A 17,646-nucleotide genomic window follows, 5' to 3' on the forward strand; every position below is an offset into this window, starting at 1 on the left:
ATCAATGCCAAATCAAAAATTTAAATAAAACATTACCAATGAAATAGATTAAGGTTATGAAAAACATATGTACCTCAGACAATATAAGCTAAGAACAGACAAAGCTAGCTCTACATTAGCCAGCTACTGGGAGACATGGTGCCAAAGATTCCATGGCAATATAAAACAAAAAGTCAGAACTGAATTTTGCTTCCTAAAGGGCCCATAGCTCATTAACCATGAAAGAAGCAGAAAAACAAATCAAGGAACCAGCTTTCCCTCAGGAAGCCAGCAGACCAAATGGGTGCCAACTTGGCACCAAGTTTTGTTGTAACTTGGTCAGGCTCTCCACCAGGCTTCTGCACAGGCACACTGGGTCTTAGCAAAGCTAGAGTGGGAAGGAAAAAGTAAACAGGAAGAGGGTGGGGGTACTATTAGCCTAGAGACCCAATGCAGTGTGAATTCTAGTGAGCACAGGCTGAGGCTGGTATGCCATGCGGTCCAATCCAGCGTGCTGTGTGGACACTGAGTCAGGCAGTCAACTCTCCCAGTTACCACCCATTCCCAGCAAGACCCCAACCATTGACCAAGGCATAGGTGGAATATCAGGGATTCCTGGCAGGGACCAGCCGGATGGGTGGAAGACAGGGTTCCAGTTCCAGGGCTCCAGGGATAGGGGTGGGTGAAAGGAGAGGAGGGATGAAGCTGTGGACGGCGGAGAAAGCTAGCTGTGGAAATTGACCAGTAGAGTGTGGAATATGTGATGTATTTGGGGGTAGGGAAGAATATGACAGGGGACACAGTTTTACATATTTGGCACTATAATGCCTTCTGTTTTTCAAGGGGGATATATCTATCTATTCCCTGTAGGGCCTTTCCAACTCCCATCTAAAAGTTACATTCCTTACTCCACCCTAACGGGGCCCTAGCAGGTCAAGCAGAGCACCCAGTAAGCTTCTGAAATGTATCAATCGCCTCTGACCCCTGAGTAAAGAGACTTTCCACAGTAAAGAACCTGCACCCACACAGTCTGCCCAACATTTGCTTTCTTCCTTCGGGCGGCCTCAGATCGCCCCCCAGGGCAGGACCGTGAGATTCACGGGACATCTGAACTCTGCTCACAACACTGTTTAACCCTACAGCTATCCCTCTGGCTGCGCTGACCTTTGATGGGGGTGGGGAAGGAGGCAAGAAAACCACCCTTCTTTGACTCCTCGTTATCCCATCCCACCCTGTCACCTCCGTTTTCTACAAAACACATGTACGTTTAGGGTAAAAAAAAAAAAAAACCTTGTCTTTCATCTGGGCTGTGTTTTCTTTACCAGAGCAAGTGCGTGTGGGAGGGGCGGCGGAGGGAGAGAGGGCGGGGAAGGGGGTACCACAGTGCCCAGCAGCCGGAGCACCTACAAAAACAATCCTCTCTTGGTGAGGCGCGGAGGGAAAATCTTACTAAGCAAAGTGAGTTTGCAACTCCGGGAAGGTTGGGCGGCTCGCGGAGGACAGTCCTGGGCGACGATGGGGGAGGGGGGTGGAGATGAAGGGAAAAGAGATGGAGAGGGGGAAGGGCAAAAGGAGGGGGAGGGGACGGTCCCGAGCAATTCAATGGCGCTTTGATTTAACAACTCCAAGCCCTTTGAAAACATTTTGCCAAGAAAAGCTTGCCATCAACACGTATAATCTCTTATCAGAGGCCCCTGAAAGCCCGGGCCTCGGGGTTAATTCCCCCATCGCAATGAGTTTGAATCAGCTCTAAACCCGCAGTGACATGAAAGCGCCCGAGCCTCGGGCCGCACAGAACCCACTGCGATCCGCCGACCGGGGAGGATTACGGGGCCTGTTGCGCGGCGAGCTCGCCGGCGGGACGGGCAGGCTCAAAAGAAAAAGAATAATTAGGGATAATTGCTTGTGTCCAAACACAAGCATTAAGGCCCCCTGTTCCCCTTTGGGACTTTGTGAGCCAGAATGAAAGAGACACCCCCTGTTTTGACAGCTGGGCCAGCGGCCTGGATCCGTGACCGAGGGAGGAAGCGCTCCCGGCTGCTGGGAACGCGGCCGAGCCGGGCCACGGGTGGGCGGGGGGCCCGCCGCCCCGGGAGCCGGCCGGGTCCACGCGCGGGGTCCGCGTTCGCGCTCATCCCACCCGGAGCTCGAGGGGAAAGCGGGTTGTCTCCCCGCCTGGCGCCTGCGACCTCGGAAGCCCGCCGCAGCCCAGGGGCCTGCCGCGGGGCTGGGCAGCCGAGGCCCGCTCACGGCGGCAGCTTGGCGGAAGGTGGCCAGGGACCCAGGGACGTGGCTCCCGAGCCGCCCGGGGCGTTGGATGCGGCAGGGCTCCCGGGGTTCTGCTACGCAGTTTTGCACCCTGAACCCAGTCGGTTCAGAGCCACTAATGCTCGTAAAATGGGAACGAACATCCGACCCCACCTCCCCGGGCGTGGGGCGGCCTGCGCCACAATTAGAGACACCCAGATCCCGGGGTGGTCCCAGCCACATCCGGCTGCGCCCTTGAAGCCGAGACGCGCGTAGGAGGCCTCCCTTCGTGGCTGGGAAGTGACAAGAGAATTAAACGCAACTGGGGAAACGAGCTTAACGTGCACCCGCGGCATCAGGGCTCGGCAACATGGCCCACAGTCCCGAGGAGACTAGCCTGATGTTGGGGTTCGGGGCCAGGGCTTTCCGCAGGAGACTGAGCAGACCTCGGCCAACGGTCTCTGGGGACCAAGCTTTCTGGGAGCGTGGCTGGTTTGCCCTTCGTAGGGCCGGAAACCACGGTGCCCGGAAAGGCCAAGCCAGGCCCGGAAGGATCCTTGAAGGAGTGCGGTGGGCAAAAAGTGGCTCCTGCCAGCTGGATGCCAGCTCCCAAGGCTAGGCAAGGGGAGGGAGAAGGTGGAAAATGGAGAGAACCTGGCGGAAACACGCTCTTAGAGACCACCCGGAACACCTGGACCACCCAGGGCGAGGCCTGGAACTGCGAAGCCTCGAGGCCTGCTTGGCCAACCGGCTTGAAAGGCCAGAGAGGGGACTGCCTTCTTCCAGAAGGCCGACCTTCCAGAGGGGTATCACCAACTGGGGACTCTCCGTGGCGGCTGGCAGCCCCGCAGTCGGAGAAGTCCACAGCTGCGCCACCCCCTTAGATGCTCAGCCTGCGCCCCACTTCGAAATACGGATCATATGCGGGGCTGAAGGAAGGGTAGGGAAGCGGCGCGGCCAACGCGCGGGCATGAGCGATTAATTAAAGGGAAACCACATCCGACAAAAAAGAGTTTTGTGAAAGGAGCCGAGGCGGAGAGGAGCTTCTGACCCTGCAGCTGTGGCCCAGACGGATCCGCCTGCGACTGGGCCCTCCAGCAGAGGACACGGCGCAGGGGCCTGCCGGTCCAGCAGAAGGGACCCACCTGGCTTGCAAAAACCATGTGCTTCAAATAAAGCTCAAGGTTAAAAGTTGCTGGGTTGGCCTGGGTTCCGGGGAGGTGGCTCGGGTGATCTCCGAGGCTCCCCTGGCCGGCCGCGGCCACCTGGGTCCCCTACTATAGTCTTCGAGACAGCACTGCCAATAGAGGCCCTGCAGGCTTCTACATTCATTCACTAGGCCAAGCAAAGCCAGCCTGCGTTCACCAGACAGGACTATCCTGCAGACAGAGATTTAAGATGGAAATGTTCACATCCCGACGAAAACACACACTTGCTGACATTTTTCTGCCTTTCCTCTCACCCCTTTCTTTTCCGGGAAAACCAGATGACAGCAAGATTGCCGGGAAACAGAAAATGCTACTTGCGGAATATCTATTCTCATTTTACGCCTAATTGCCAGTGTTTTAAAATACCCTCAGCTTGTTGAGGATTAAAGAGGAAATAAAGTTTATAACTATAGGCAGATTCTTAAAATTTTTGTAATTGTAGACTTTGTATAATTCTCTTGGCCAAAGAATACTTGGGAAGATTCTAAATGAGGGAAGGTGGTATGTTTCTCTGACGTGAAAGAATGAGCTATCCCACCTCCCTCCTGAGTATAAAAGTCAGGAAATTATTTTTTTTTAAAGTCTTGCTTTGTGAAGCTTCCTTCTGTAGAAATGGGTGATGCTATCTGAATTTTCAGACAAGGGCACACTTTTCAGATTAGTCTTCAGGTTTAGAGGCAAGCAACGCTTTATTTATTTGTTCTGGGGGAAGGGGAGAATACTCTGATGACATCTGGGGAGACCTTTCTGCTCCTTCCTCCTGATTCCGAAATCCTTTCTCTTCTCTCTCCAGCTGCTTCATCAGGCTGCCCTAAAGAGAAGGCTTTGGTTTGAGGTTTTGATTTGCTTTGTTTTTTGAGATTTAATACTGCATATATTTCATCACGCCATACTGGTTTCAACAACATATAAAACCCATGAAATTTAATATTCAACTTCAGAACTTTGGCCAAGAGATGAAATTATGATACCAAGAAGAAGAAGAAAAACACAAACAATAGATTCTGAGGAAAATGAGAAATTCCATCGAATCTATACTTCCTCGGAATTACACTTCGGCTAAAGCTGCCTTGTGGCCTGTTCCCTTGGTGGGCTCAAAATAGGCGAGACAAACCGAAAAAAAAAGGTGTGAAAATGACGTCAGAATCTGAAACGGTGCCCCGCAAACGTCAGTTTGGCGTTGGGGAGTTCCTCCACACTTCACGCCTGCGGGCCGCACCCCAAACAGCCTGGAAACCAACGGCCTGAAGCAGGAGGAAGGCCGGTCCTCGCTCGTGGCGGCCCCAGGGGCCAGGCAGGCGGGCCCCCGGGAGAGGTGCGGGTCTGAGCTTGGACCGGGCGGGGGTTGGGAGGGTGAGTTAGATAAAGATCACAATTCGGAATCCAAAGTTGCTAGCGGCCTTTTCAGGGATTTGGAAGGGATCTGCAAGTGAAGTTTAAGCCTCCTAAGTTTGATGATAAATTCGCTTTGGAGTTTAAAAAATATATTTACCCCACAAGTCAGTCCCCGCTGGGGAGGCCACCAGACCGCTCTGACCAGCGTGGACGCCCGCCGGTTCTACGAGGCGTGGGGTCCGCGTGGACTCGGCTTGGGCGGTGAGGGATTTCGGCGTAATTTACGAATATCCCTAGGAGTTTGGGAGACTTAAAGGAGGTCCCCGTGGAAGGTCTGAGCGGGGAGACCTGGTCGTGGAGCGCCTCTCCCGTGTAGAGCCCCCGAGGCTTCGACGACCCCCCCCCCACGTTCTGACCCCGCGATCCGGGAGCGCAGGGCGACTCGGGCCTTGCGGATCGCCCCGAAGGCCGCCGCACACCCCGGGTCTCCCAGCGTGGCTCGCGACGCGCTGAGGTTGCTGCGCGAGTCCCGGGAGAGGGGCGCCACGCAGGTCCAGGGAGCCCGCGAGTCCGGTCAGCTCCCGGCGGGAAGGCGCCGGAAGCCACGGGCTCACGACCCAGAGGAGGGCCGGCGTCTCCGTATTCGTGCGGCGAGGTGGGCCCGGTGGTGAGAGAAGGGGGCAGCGAACAGGAAGAGCTTTCAGGGCTGGGAAGACCCCTTTTCCGCCAAACTAGGCCAGGGAAACCCTCCGAGGAACCGAGACCTGGGCGATGGCTGGCACTCGCCCACCCCGCTTCTCCTTTTAAGAAGCAAACCCAAGTTCAAATGGAAAGGCTAAAAGATGTTACCCACTTTCGAGTCTTCCTCTTTCTCCAAAGAGCTGCATATTACCTTCACATTGCCTGCGCTACTACAGCAATGAAACGTGTTTTGTGGGATATGTTAGAATTAATGATAAGAAAATCTATAATTTTAAAATACAAAATACAGATTTTTAAAAAGCCATTGTTCTATGCACGTTACATGCATGCAGTATGTGCGTCCACTGATATATAGATTCGTGTATATTTGAGTATGTACTGTGGACTCAAATTTGCATTCTAAAACTGCGAAAATACAGTCATGTATCCCATCACAAATGTCATGCCTGAGAATGCTGGTCTTCTCAAAGGCCAATTAAAATACTATTTTCTTTTACTTTTTATTTAAAACAGAAGCAAACTGTACTTTTAGAATGTAATCATTCTACACATGAAAAGATATCATTTATTAACATAAATCGTATTTACAATGGAATGCTTGCAATTCTTTTTTTCTCTAATATAACCTGACTTCAGGGCATAGGGGCTCCTTTTCTTGGAGGGAGCCTTAGACACAGTCAGTTCTTGGCTCCCAGAGCAGTACCTGATGCTGTAAAACACTAAATCTGGACAGATTTACACAGAACAGAAGCTTTAATTTCACCATTCAAATTCCAGCCAAACAGCTTTGGGGATTTTTCTATGTTCCAGATGCCCTGAATGTTTTTCCAGGTTGTATGGTTGAGCCCTAGCCTATGGCAGCTCAACCAAAATCTTGACATTATTAAACACAGAAAGGAGATGTATCATCATGTTTTTTTTTTTAATTGTGTCCACATGGAACAAAGACATCTATTTAAAGATGCAACTACTATAACATTGATGAAACAGTTTATGCATATATGATAAAAATTTGAAGGAGGGCTTTGTATGTAAGAAGTATATTGTTTTATTTGTGTCCTTTACTTGAAACTGTCTTCAGTTTTATTTTTTCTAAACAATAATTTTATGAAGACAAAATAATAAGCTGTTCAAGATCATTTTTCCAGACACCAGCTGAATGAAATTGATTTCTTCCCATTGAGACAGGCATGGGTTTTCCTCTAGCTTTAAAATAAATGACTACTAACCTTCATGCACTGTTGGTGGGAATATAAACTGGTGCAGTCACTATGAAAAACAGTATGGAGATTCCTTAAAAAACTAAAAGCAGAGCTACCACACAGTCCAGCAATTCCACTCCTGGACATTTATATGAAGAAAATGAAAACACTAATTAGAAAAGATAGTTGTACCCCTATTTCATTGCAGCACTAAATACAAAAGCCAAGATATGCAAACAACCTAAATGCACATCAACAGATGAATGGATAAAGAAGATGTGAGACCTATCTATCTCTTTATCTATTCCCCCCATATATAGATAGACACACACACATAATGGAATATTACTCAGCCACAAAAAAGAATGGAATCTTGTGATTTTTAACAATAAGAGTAGATGGCAATCCACTCCAGTACTCTTGCCTGGAAAATCCCATGGACGGAGGAGCCCGGTGGGCTGCAGTCCATGGGATCGCTAGGAGTCGGACATGACTGAGCAACTTCTCACTTTCATGCATTGGAGAAGGAAATGGCAACCCACTCCAGTACTCTTGCCTGGAGAATCCCAGGGACGGGGGAGCCTGGTGGGCTGCCATCTCTGGGGTCACACAGAGTCGGACACGACTGAAGTGACTTAGCAGCAGCAGCAGCAGCAGCAGCAGCAGCAGCAGCAGCAGCAGAGGGTATTATGCTAAGTGAGACCATAGTCTATAGAGTCGCAAAGAGTTGGACACAACTGAAGTGACTTAGCACACACACGTGCTAAGTGAAACAAGTCACAAAGAGAAAGACGAATGTATGATTTCACTTATATGTGGAATCTAGAAAGCATGAATACACCAAAGCAGAAACAGTGTCATAGATTCAGAGAAGAAGCAGTTGGTTGCCAGAGGGGAGGGGTATGGAGGACGAAGAGGAATAGAGGAGGGAGATTAAGCAATACAAAGTTCTTTGCAAAGTAAATGAGTCACTGGTATGACATATACAGTGTGGGGAGTATAGTCAATAATTACATAATATGTTTGTATAGTGACAGATGGTAACTAGATATCGTGGTGATCCTTTTGAAATATATAGAAATATGGAATTCACTATACTGTGTATCAGAAACTTACATAGTTTTGAGATCAATTATACTTCAAAAACAAACAAACTCATAGAAAAAGATCAAATTTGAGGTTATCAGAGGTTGGGGTTGCAGAAAGAGGAAACTGGATGTAGAGAGTCAAAAGGGACAAGCTTCCGATTATAAAATAAATAAGTACTGGGGATGTAATGTGTTATACAACATGATAAATATAATTAATACTGCTACATGTTATATATGAAAATTGTTAACAGAATAAATCCTAAGGATTCTCATCACAAGGAAAGAAATTGTTTTCTATTTCTTTAATTTTGTATCTATTTGAGATGAATGTTCACTCAATTTATTGTGGTATATCATTTCATGATATGTGTTAAGTCAAATCATTATGTTCTACACCTTAAACTTGTGCAGTGCTTTATGTCAATTATATTACAATAAAACTTGAAGGAAAATAAAATGAATAACATAAATTACTAGTGTTTACATTGGTAGAAAACCAGAAGCTGTTTTCCTCTACTGCTAATGAAAAATATACTGCATTTTCCCCAAATGAAATGTGGAATTTTAAAACTGGACTGCCAGGTGTATCACCATTAATAAATAACATTTAAGTGCTATGTGGGGGGATGGGAAGTTCTTCTATTAGGCCCTGGCTACATGGAGTTATACTCTCAAAATGCTTATAACTTCCCACAAATACACTTCAGCACATACCTCATGTGAAAAGATGTAAGTCAAACACACATGTACTTTCTGCAAAAGCAAAGAAATTTGCACTATCAGAGTTAGGGCAGAGAATACACTAAAAATAATTCTCCCTGATTCATTGATGGTAAAATAATTATGGGCATTTTTTTCTTGACATAGATTAGTCACATATATATGAAGCTTGGTGCAATCAGGAGATGTATCAGCATTTCTACAGAGCCCTCTCCGAAGCACCCAAGAAGTCTGAAAGAGTTAAGGTACTCCCTACATCTTTCTTCTCTTATAGGCCCTGCTTGTGGAGAATAGTGGAAAGTACAATGTACTGAGTTAAACAAATATTTAACTTGTTCCATATCCAAGGCAAATCAGATTTCAGGCCAACATATGGGCTCCAGCTCAGGCCTGGGGACATGGCCTCAGGTTGGACCTAGGACTAAATGATGTGTGTGGTCATTGTTGGAGGCTCTGGCTGGGCCAGATAGACACTGGGTCACTCACCTTTCCCAGGACTGTGGAGAGTCTGAGCTCCGCTTTGTTCCAGAACCTTTCACAGGCTAGAGCTCTCTGAGGTAGGTCCAGCACAGTTGCTGTAGATTCAGAATTTAAATTCTTACTTGACTGGCTGAGTTCCTTTCGGGCAGTTACTGATTTGGGCTTCCCCACATTTTGCACCATGGTAGGCACTTGATACATGTCTGATGGATGACTAAAATCATTTAAATTCCTGTTAAGGAAGAGCCCCTGAGTTAGGGTCTTTGGGTCTTCAGGTCCCTTCAGAGCATCTAGATGTGGCCTGTCATACAGTCACCTCTGGCCACATGTGAATACTGCTGCTTCGGGCGTAGCTTGTCCTAGTTGATACCTACCATAAGCATAAAACATGTACTGGATTTTCACAGCTTAGTATGAAAGAAAAGCATGTACAACATCTCCATCATTTTACACTGAGTGTATATGAAATAGTACTTTAGACATGTTGGGGTAAAATCTATTTGTGATAGCTGCTTCTAAGGTGACTGCTAATGATCCCAGCCTCCTGCTAATCATGAAAGTGAAAGTGAAACTTGCTCAGCTGTGTCCAGCTATTTGTGACCCCATGGACTGTGGCCTGCCAGGCTCCTCTGTCCATGGAATTCTCCAGGCCAGAATACTGGAATGCATAGCTGTTCCCTTCTCCGGGGGACCTTCCTGACCCAGGGATGGAGCCCAGGTCACTCTCGTGGTCTCCTGCATTGCAGGCAGATTCTTTACCAGCTGAGCTACCAGGGAAGCCCTGCTCTTCATACCCATATGCAATCCCCTCTCCTAGAAAGTAGGCTGGACTTACCGGCTCAAGTCTAGTGCATAGAATTTGGCAGGAGTGATAGATCACACAAAGAAAGACTACAGCACCTTTCCTGGGTTCTCCGTCTCTCCCTTGTTAGCTTGCTCCCTCCCTGTCTCTCTCTCTCTGCCTCAGAGCCCAGTTATCAGTGAAGAACAGACTCTCGTGCTGAAGATGCCAGATGGAGAAGAGAGGCCCTGGAAAACCCAGCAGCTGGCCACGGCCTTGCTAGGAAGTGGACCCTCCTGTCCCGGTCAGTGCTTTAGATGATGTAGCAAGACCATTAGCTTGACTGCACACTCAGGGGAAGCCCAGAGCCAGCACCATCCAGCTAAGCCGCTGTACAAGCAGGCCCAGAGCAAGTGAGCAATTTTGTTGTTGCTAAGTCTACATGTGTTTTTTAAGCTAAGTTTTGGGGTTATTTGGTGCCATGCTGTGCTGTGCTAAGTCACTTCAGTTGCGTCAGACTCTGTGTGACCCTGTAGACCAAAGCCCCGCCAGGCTCCGCTGTCCGCGGGATTCTCCAGAAAAGAATACTGGAGTGGGTTGCCATTTCCTCCTCTAGGGGATCTTCCTGACCCAGGGATCAAACCCTGTGTCTTTAATCTCCTGCATTGGCAGGTGGGTTCTTTACCACTAGCACCACCTGGGAAGCCCAATAATATACTATTATTTAAATTAATTTCACTGCTTTCTTTTCACTTTTGAAAATGTGACTACTAGAAACTTTTAAATCATTTGTGTGGTTCACATTATATTTTTATGGGCTCAGATGAGGCAAAGGTGCTCCGGGTTTAATCTGAGATTCTAGGGAGCTGGACTCAAATTTACAGTATAGACAACCATGAAATACTTAGATGTTGCTGTTGTTGTTGCCCAGTCACTCAGTCGTGTCTGACTGTGACTCCATGGACTGCAGCATGCCAGGCTTCCCTGTCCTTCACTATTTCCTGGAGTTTGCTCAAACTCGTGTCCACTGAGTCAATGATGTCATCCGACCATCTCATCGTCTGTCGCCCCCTTCTCCTGCTGTATGCTGCTGCTGCTGCTGCTAAGTCGCTTCAGTCGTGTCCAACTCTGTGCGACCCCATAGGTGGCAGCCCACCAGGCTCCCCTGTCCCTGGGATTCTCCAGGCAAGAGTACTGGAGTGGGTTGCCATTTCCCTCTCCAGTGCATGAAAGTGAAAAGTGAAAATGAAGTTGCTCATTCGTGTCTGACTCTTAGTGACCCCATGGACTGCAGCCTACCAGGCTCCTCCGCCCATGGGATTTTCCAGGCAAGAGTACTGGAGTGGGGTGCCATATAAATCCTACCAAATATGTTATAACCTCTAACTCCTTGACTAAGCCAATTTCTGATATTTACATATTAAAGTGCCTGTGGCTTGAGGGTCAAGAGCACTCTGTTCTGAGTGTAGCCCCCCAATCAGTTGGACCCTGTATCCAGAGAGACCCATTTTAATATTTCTTCCAGCCCTAACATTTTATGGTTCAACAACTGCTCATTTCAGCATTTTATTGCCACCAAGGGGTAACAGCGGCGTTGCTGGTAGCACTGGTGTTTTGGGTAATAACCCACATTAGCAGCTCCACTTGTCTCAAATGGTCTCTTAGCAAAGAGTGGTCAGTGAGTCAGGATGAGGGGCAGCCTGAGGCAAAGCCACACTCCCCAGCACACCCATAGCTTCTGCCACCATCCTTTGCCACCTTCCGCAGCCTTTCCTAGAATTCTTGCATCTCTTTTCTTCACCTCCCTTGACATTGACAATACCAGAAAACTGTTTTCATTTAGGACTGTTGTAACTAAGCTTGAAGTCAAGAAGAAATGAAGGTCTTAGCTTTCTATTTATTCATATTTACAGAACCACAGAGAGCCAAGGTGCTAATTAGGAACACATTTTAGAAAAATGTATTTTGATTGCATTTTCTTTTTCTCGTACAATGACAATTTCTCCTAAGTTTTCAGTGGTTTTTCCATCTTTCGACCAGAAGGCCCCTGATTTGAGTTTCCTCTACTCTGGTAATTTACAGATAATTCTAGGACTAGAATGAACGTAGTCTTCTGTGCTTTTTTGTTACACTTAATTAAGAAATTATCTTCCTTTTGTCTTAAATACATTTTATTTGACAGCATGATTGCAGATGTAATACATGGCACTTCAAAGGGGGATGATTTCTCGAGCAATATTTTGACAAAAAGCAGATAGTCTACTAAAAGACTGTCACTCTTAGTTTCAATCACGTAAAAGTGATGTCTGATAAATGTTGCTGAAAATATTCCAGCTTGGACTTATTGGGTGATTAAGTGAAAGGCAGGGACTCTTATACAAGCTATTATTTTATAAAGGTTAGTTAGTAGTGGCTACTCTGTAATTTTGAACAAAAAAAACTAAACAGGATATTAATATAAAGTAGAATTATTTTGGCAGATGGTAAATATTTGTTCTTTCCCAATATTTATTTTATTAGGTCTTTCATTTATGAATTTGTGTAACAATATTTTAGCAGAGTTTAGAGTTTCCTCTGGAGATGAGTTTTAGAAAGCTCTTGCTAAACCTTAGAGGTAATCCTCTGAGGAAATGGTAACAGATGTCACTTACATGGAGACTGTTACAAATTCGAGTTTTGTATTCAGTGACAATTTGAATTCTAGATTTTGATTTTCAGTTTTCTAAATGTATGTAAGTTTTTCCTAAATAAAGTCATTAATGTTTGTCTAAGTACACAACATAAGAAAGTCAACCATCTTAAATGATACTGAAGCTTTCCTAAGTTTCCAAAATAATGGGATTAAAGCCGTCTGTGTGCTATTCTGTTTTCCATAGGCACTAACTCCAGACATTGCTTCACAGAAGGAAGCAAGCTGGATTTCAAAACATACTCCACATATGCTTCTGATAACTTCCTAAACCAAGTAATGAGCAGCACAGCATGTTAGAGGAGGCTTATGTAAATTAATGTCCTAGGAGTGATGGTTCTTAGTTTCTCATTTTTATTCTCATTGTCAAAACAATTTCCTTTGCTTTAGCATTGACTATTAAGCACTATACACCCAAACCTTGGAGAGCCTTTTTCTTTTTTTTTTTTCACATTTTAAGGGACAACATAATTTTTTTTTTTTTAAGAAAGCCATTATTTTACCAGTGAAATTCTATTACTGTCTTCAGGGAATGGTGATTTATATTATTAAGGTTTAGAACGTGGAACTTTCTATCTTCAGCTCTTGGAATCCAATCAAACCATTTTCATGTCTTTGGCTCCTCTCCCCCCTTCCTCCCTCCTCCTCTCTGTCCACCTCCTTGACCATTTCGCAGCCTTCGCCGCACAGTCTCGTTCTTCATTCTCTGTAGCTGTCTCTCCAAGGTGGGCCGTCTGCCTTCAGTGATCCTGCACCTTCAGGCTAATCCAGCCACTGGTGACTAATTCTGTCTCTTCTGCCATTTGCTGCCTCCACTTCCCCAGCCCACACCACACTCAGCAGCACACAGAATGCTCTCTCCTCCTCTCTCCCCAAGGGGCTTGCCACACTGACCCAGCTTTAGCAAAGCAACATGCTCGTGGGACAAGGAGAGGTGGAGGAAAAACTTAGTGAAAGAAGAGTTGATGTGCAGCTTTAAGTATGCACGGGATGCTTGTGGTTGTCTTTCTAAAGTCCTGCCTAGGACTCCCCCAGTGCCCCCCAGACACTCCCACATAATTTGCTGTTATCAGGCATGCAAATATTTTTCTAATTCTGTAATTCTAACCCTGCCTTACAAACAGGTACCTTTTAGTGCCATCGGGATAAAACACACGTGTGGCTATTACTCTGTTTCTTTGAAAAGGTGACGAAGGGCATCAGGCCTATCAAGTCAGGCCATCCCTGGGTAATTTGCCATGAGCCTCTGTGTGGATCCAGACCCTCCCTTTGTTTGAGATCAAGCACATGAATCCTGCAGATGACTGACAAGGGAGGACTTGTAACAACATTATTTCAGGAGGATAATACAGCCCCCATAAATTCCTTTTTTAACAGTTTATTGCAGGTTGTAGGCTATTGACAATGACTTTAAGGATGAAGGAAAATAGTTCCTTGCTGCTAGTTTCTAAAATCACTTTAAGACTTTTTAGTACCCTCAGAGAAAACCTAGGCTTCCATGAAATGAATCATAAATAGTTAAGAAAACCACTCTTAAATAGAAAGAGAGAGGAAGAGAAAAAGAAATATCTGAGATACAAAAGAGTAAAATTTCAACCAGCTTCACAGCCATTCTTCCACATCTTACTTTCCTGGGTGATTAAAAAAAACAACTGAACAAAGAAATTTCTAAAAGTCTTAACCATAGCTATGTAGAAGAATGAAAATGAGTTGAAACTAGTTCATTCTCAGATTAGCAGGAGGAACTCTGGGTTTCATTTCGTTTCTTGCTCTGTTGGGGTATGTCAGTTCATTTCCTGAGTCAAGAAGGTCCCCTGGAGAAGGGAATGGCAATCCACTCCAGTATTCTTGCTTGGGAAATCCCATAGACAGAAGAGCCTGGTGGGCTACAGTCATGGGGTCACAAAGAGTTGAACACAACTGAACAACTAACGCACTTTTATAAACGTACATTCACAGATTAGCAGGAGGAACTCTGGGTTTCATTTCATTTCTTGTTCTATTGGGGTACATCACTTCATTACTGATTCTTTGCAATGAAAAAGAGACATTACAGTTTTCATGGAAAATCTCATATTTTATTAGTATTTGTAAATCTTGACTTCAGGTGATGATGGAAGAGATCTTTAACAAGGTCAGTTCTTGTAGTTTCAGACCACACACCAGTACCTATGCCATAAATGGCCATGGTGAAGTAGAAAATAATGTTATGGACATTTAATTAGAGAAGAGTGTTTATAAGAGCATGCACATCTATTTTTCTTTTCCTTTAAAAATTTAAAAAACATAAAATATACAAGCCCCCAAATATTTTTTTAAAAAGCAATTCTTACAAAACACACATAGAGTTAAAACCATGCAAGTCAGGTACATATGTGACTAATCATATTTTTGATGTATCTCTCTACCTAATCATTAACTTTAAATGCCATATAAGAATTTGTAATCCACCGTAAATTATTTCACAAAATAATTTAAGAGGGCTGCTGACTAATGTGAAACATTCTCGTTTCCACTAGAAGTTGGCTGCCAAATGTTGTTAAAAAAAAAAAAAAGAGTCCCAGATATAAGTTGACATAAATTATTGTGAATATAAATCTCCAGTGATCAAGTGGTGGTTAGAGATTACTGCGTTTAGAAGATAGGGAAAAACATATTAAACACTGTGAAGTCTTTCCTGGTTCCATTTTACATATTAGGAAGCTGGATCTTTTAAAATCCCCTCAAAGCCTTTTAACTTCTTTAATGCCCTAGATTCAACATCCTACATTTCAAAATATTGTAATAGAATTTATCGAGCATAGAAAAAAAGAAGAGATCATAATTAGCAGAAAGACTGCCTAATCTCTATTTTTAAAATATAAGTTAGAGTATTTAGTTTTAAACTAAGACTTTTGTTTATTTTTTCAAATGTTTTTCTCAGAGTATGGTTTTGCAGCAAAAAAATTAGAATAACTCAAAATGATCATTATCCAAAAAACAGTTACGAACCCCCCCAACCCGCCCCCTGCCCTGGCGCTTTTCAGATTCTTAGGTTCCCTGCAAGGTTGAAGACATCTGAGTGGAAATAATGTTCAGATTATAAAAAGCAGCAGCACATGAGAGAAATCAGGCAGAATCGGCCTGACAGGGGGTCAGAAACCAGAAACAGTGACGGGCAGCCACTCAGATGGCAGCGTTATTCAGGTAGAAATCCATAATTAGCTGAATTTTTTGAGTTTAAAGGATTACTATGAAGTGTAGGGAGAAAATAGTATGTCTAGTTGAGAAAATTAATTCCCTTTCCAAATCCTCATGCTTTTCTTCAAGATGTGACTCCAAAGAAAGACAATTACGTCAAAGAGTGTCAGGGGCCTCATTTTGAACACTGCCTTTTAAGCACATTCTAGAGGCTTATTAGACATCGTGTAAACTGTAGACAGCAGTGCTTCCCCCACCCCAGTACCAAACATCTGTGCACCAGCTTCTTGGGAGCAGAAATGGAGACATATGCATTTTAACATATCCCAAGAATACAGTCACAAGAGAAAATCTACCTTTCACCATATATGGCCATTATGCAACTCTATCCAAGACCTTGATGGAGATATTTATGTAACATCTTCACTCCTTCTCCCCCTAGGTTGGCAGAGGTTTAAGGGAATACTTTGCGGGGGCTGCTGCTGCTGCTAAGTCGGTTCAGTCGTGTCCGACTCTGTGCCACCCCACAGACGGCAGCCCACCAGGCTCCCCCGTTCCTGGGATTCTCCAAGCAAGAACACTGGAGTGGGTTGCCATTTCCTTCTCCAATGCATGAAAGTGCAAAGTGAAAGTGAAGTCACTCAGTTGTGTCCAACCCTTAGCGACCCCATGGACTGCAGCCTACCAGGCTGCTCTGTCCATGGGATTTTCCAGGCAAGAGTACTGGAGTGGGGTGCCATTGCCTTCTCCAGAATACTCTGGGGAGTTCCCTGCAAAGTTGATCTTCTAAACTGTGAATGGCACTGATGGAAAAAAGCTGAAATGCTTTTTTGAGCATGAATTGGACTATCTCCTTGTGGGTTATATCAGAATTTTTTTTATCAATCTTTCTAAAAATATAGATATAAAAATTTATCGTTGTTATATATACACTAAACATTCTATTTGTGTCATAGATTTTTCAGTAGTTTGTGATCTTGACCCATGTCTTTGAGGATTATCTCAGTATGCACGCAATTCTAGTGATGGAGAAGAAAATCCATGGGATAAAGTGAATACCAGGTGATATTTTACAAGGGACTTTAAGTGGCTTCAGGAATTATCCAACACGGCTAGATTAACACCTTACTGATTATTAGGGAGAAGAAATACAATTAGTGGGAAGTATTACAATAATAGTATTCTGAAAGAGATGCAGTGTTAAAAATGACACAAAATTTTTTCATGAGTGTAATTTGCATAATTTAACCAGTATGAAATTAGCATGCTTGAATGCAGTGGACATTTAAAGAACATATAGCAGGCATGGTAATGTAGTCAAATGAGAAGCTATGATGTTTTATTACAAAACTTTAAGTATGTGGAGGGAGGTGTCAGAAGGCCTGGGTTCTAATTATACTTTGCAATTTTTTTTTTTTTTACTAGCTTTCTTAGACTGTGGCTAAGTCTCCTCATCAGAAAGAAATGGAGATGATAATATTTGTCTTTCTTACCTCACAGTTATTAAAAAGATAAGATAACATATGAAATTGCCTTGAAAACCGTCAAATACTACAGAGGCACACGTTACAGTTATCATCATATTCTCAACCATCCTGCAGTAATGGGATGCCATTTTCATGTCAGTGCTAATGTAGGACTCCCACTGGGAAGAGAATAATCAAAAGAATGCCGCTGCCTCCGCTCAAGCTCTCTGGAAGGAGCCCTCTGAGCCCAAGGAAGGGCCGAGCTCCCTTTATAAGCATCACCTACTTGCTGGCCAATGTGTTCACCAGGCGGAGAGTTCGTGCACTCATATTCACAGAGAGGGCATGGCCCTAGGAACTGCCCTCCACCTGCTGGTCTCTCACACATGTTAATAATAAAAACTCTTCTCAAACCTCTGGGATCAGCATACATCTTTGGAAAACAGAGAAGTTGCCAGTTGCCAATGCTGCCGGTCTTCTCTCTTAACACAGCTGTACCTCACTCACTGCTTTCCTATGCGGCTCACCCTTCTTGCAAAATACATCAGATATCAAATATGTTAAGT

The sequence above is a fragment of the Capra hircus genome, chromosome 20 (assembly GCF_001704415.2).
Source record: "Capra hircus breed San Clemente chromosome 20, ASM170441v1, whole genome shotgun sequence".
NCBI lineage: Eukaryota > Metazoa > Chordata > Mammalia > Artiodactyla > Bovidae > Capra > Capra hircus.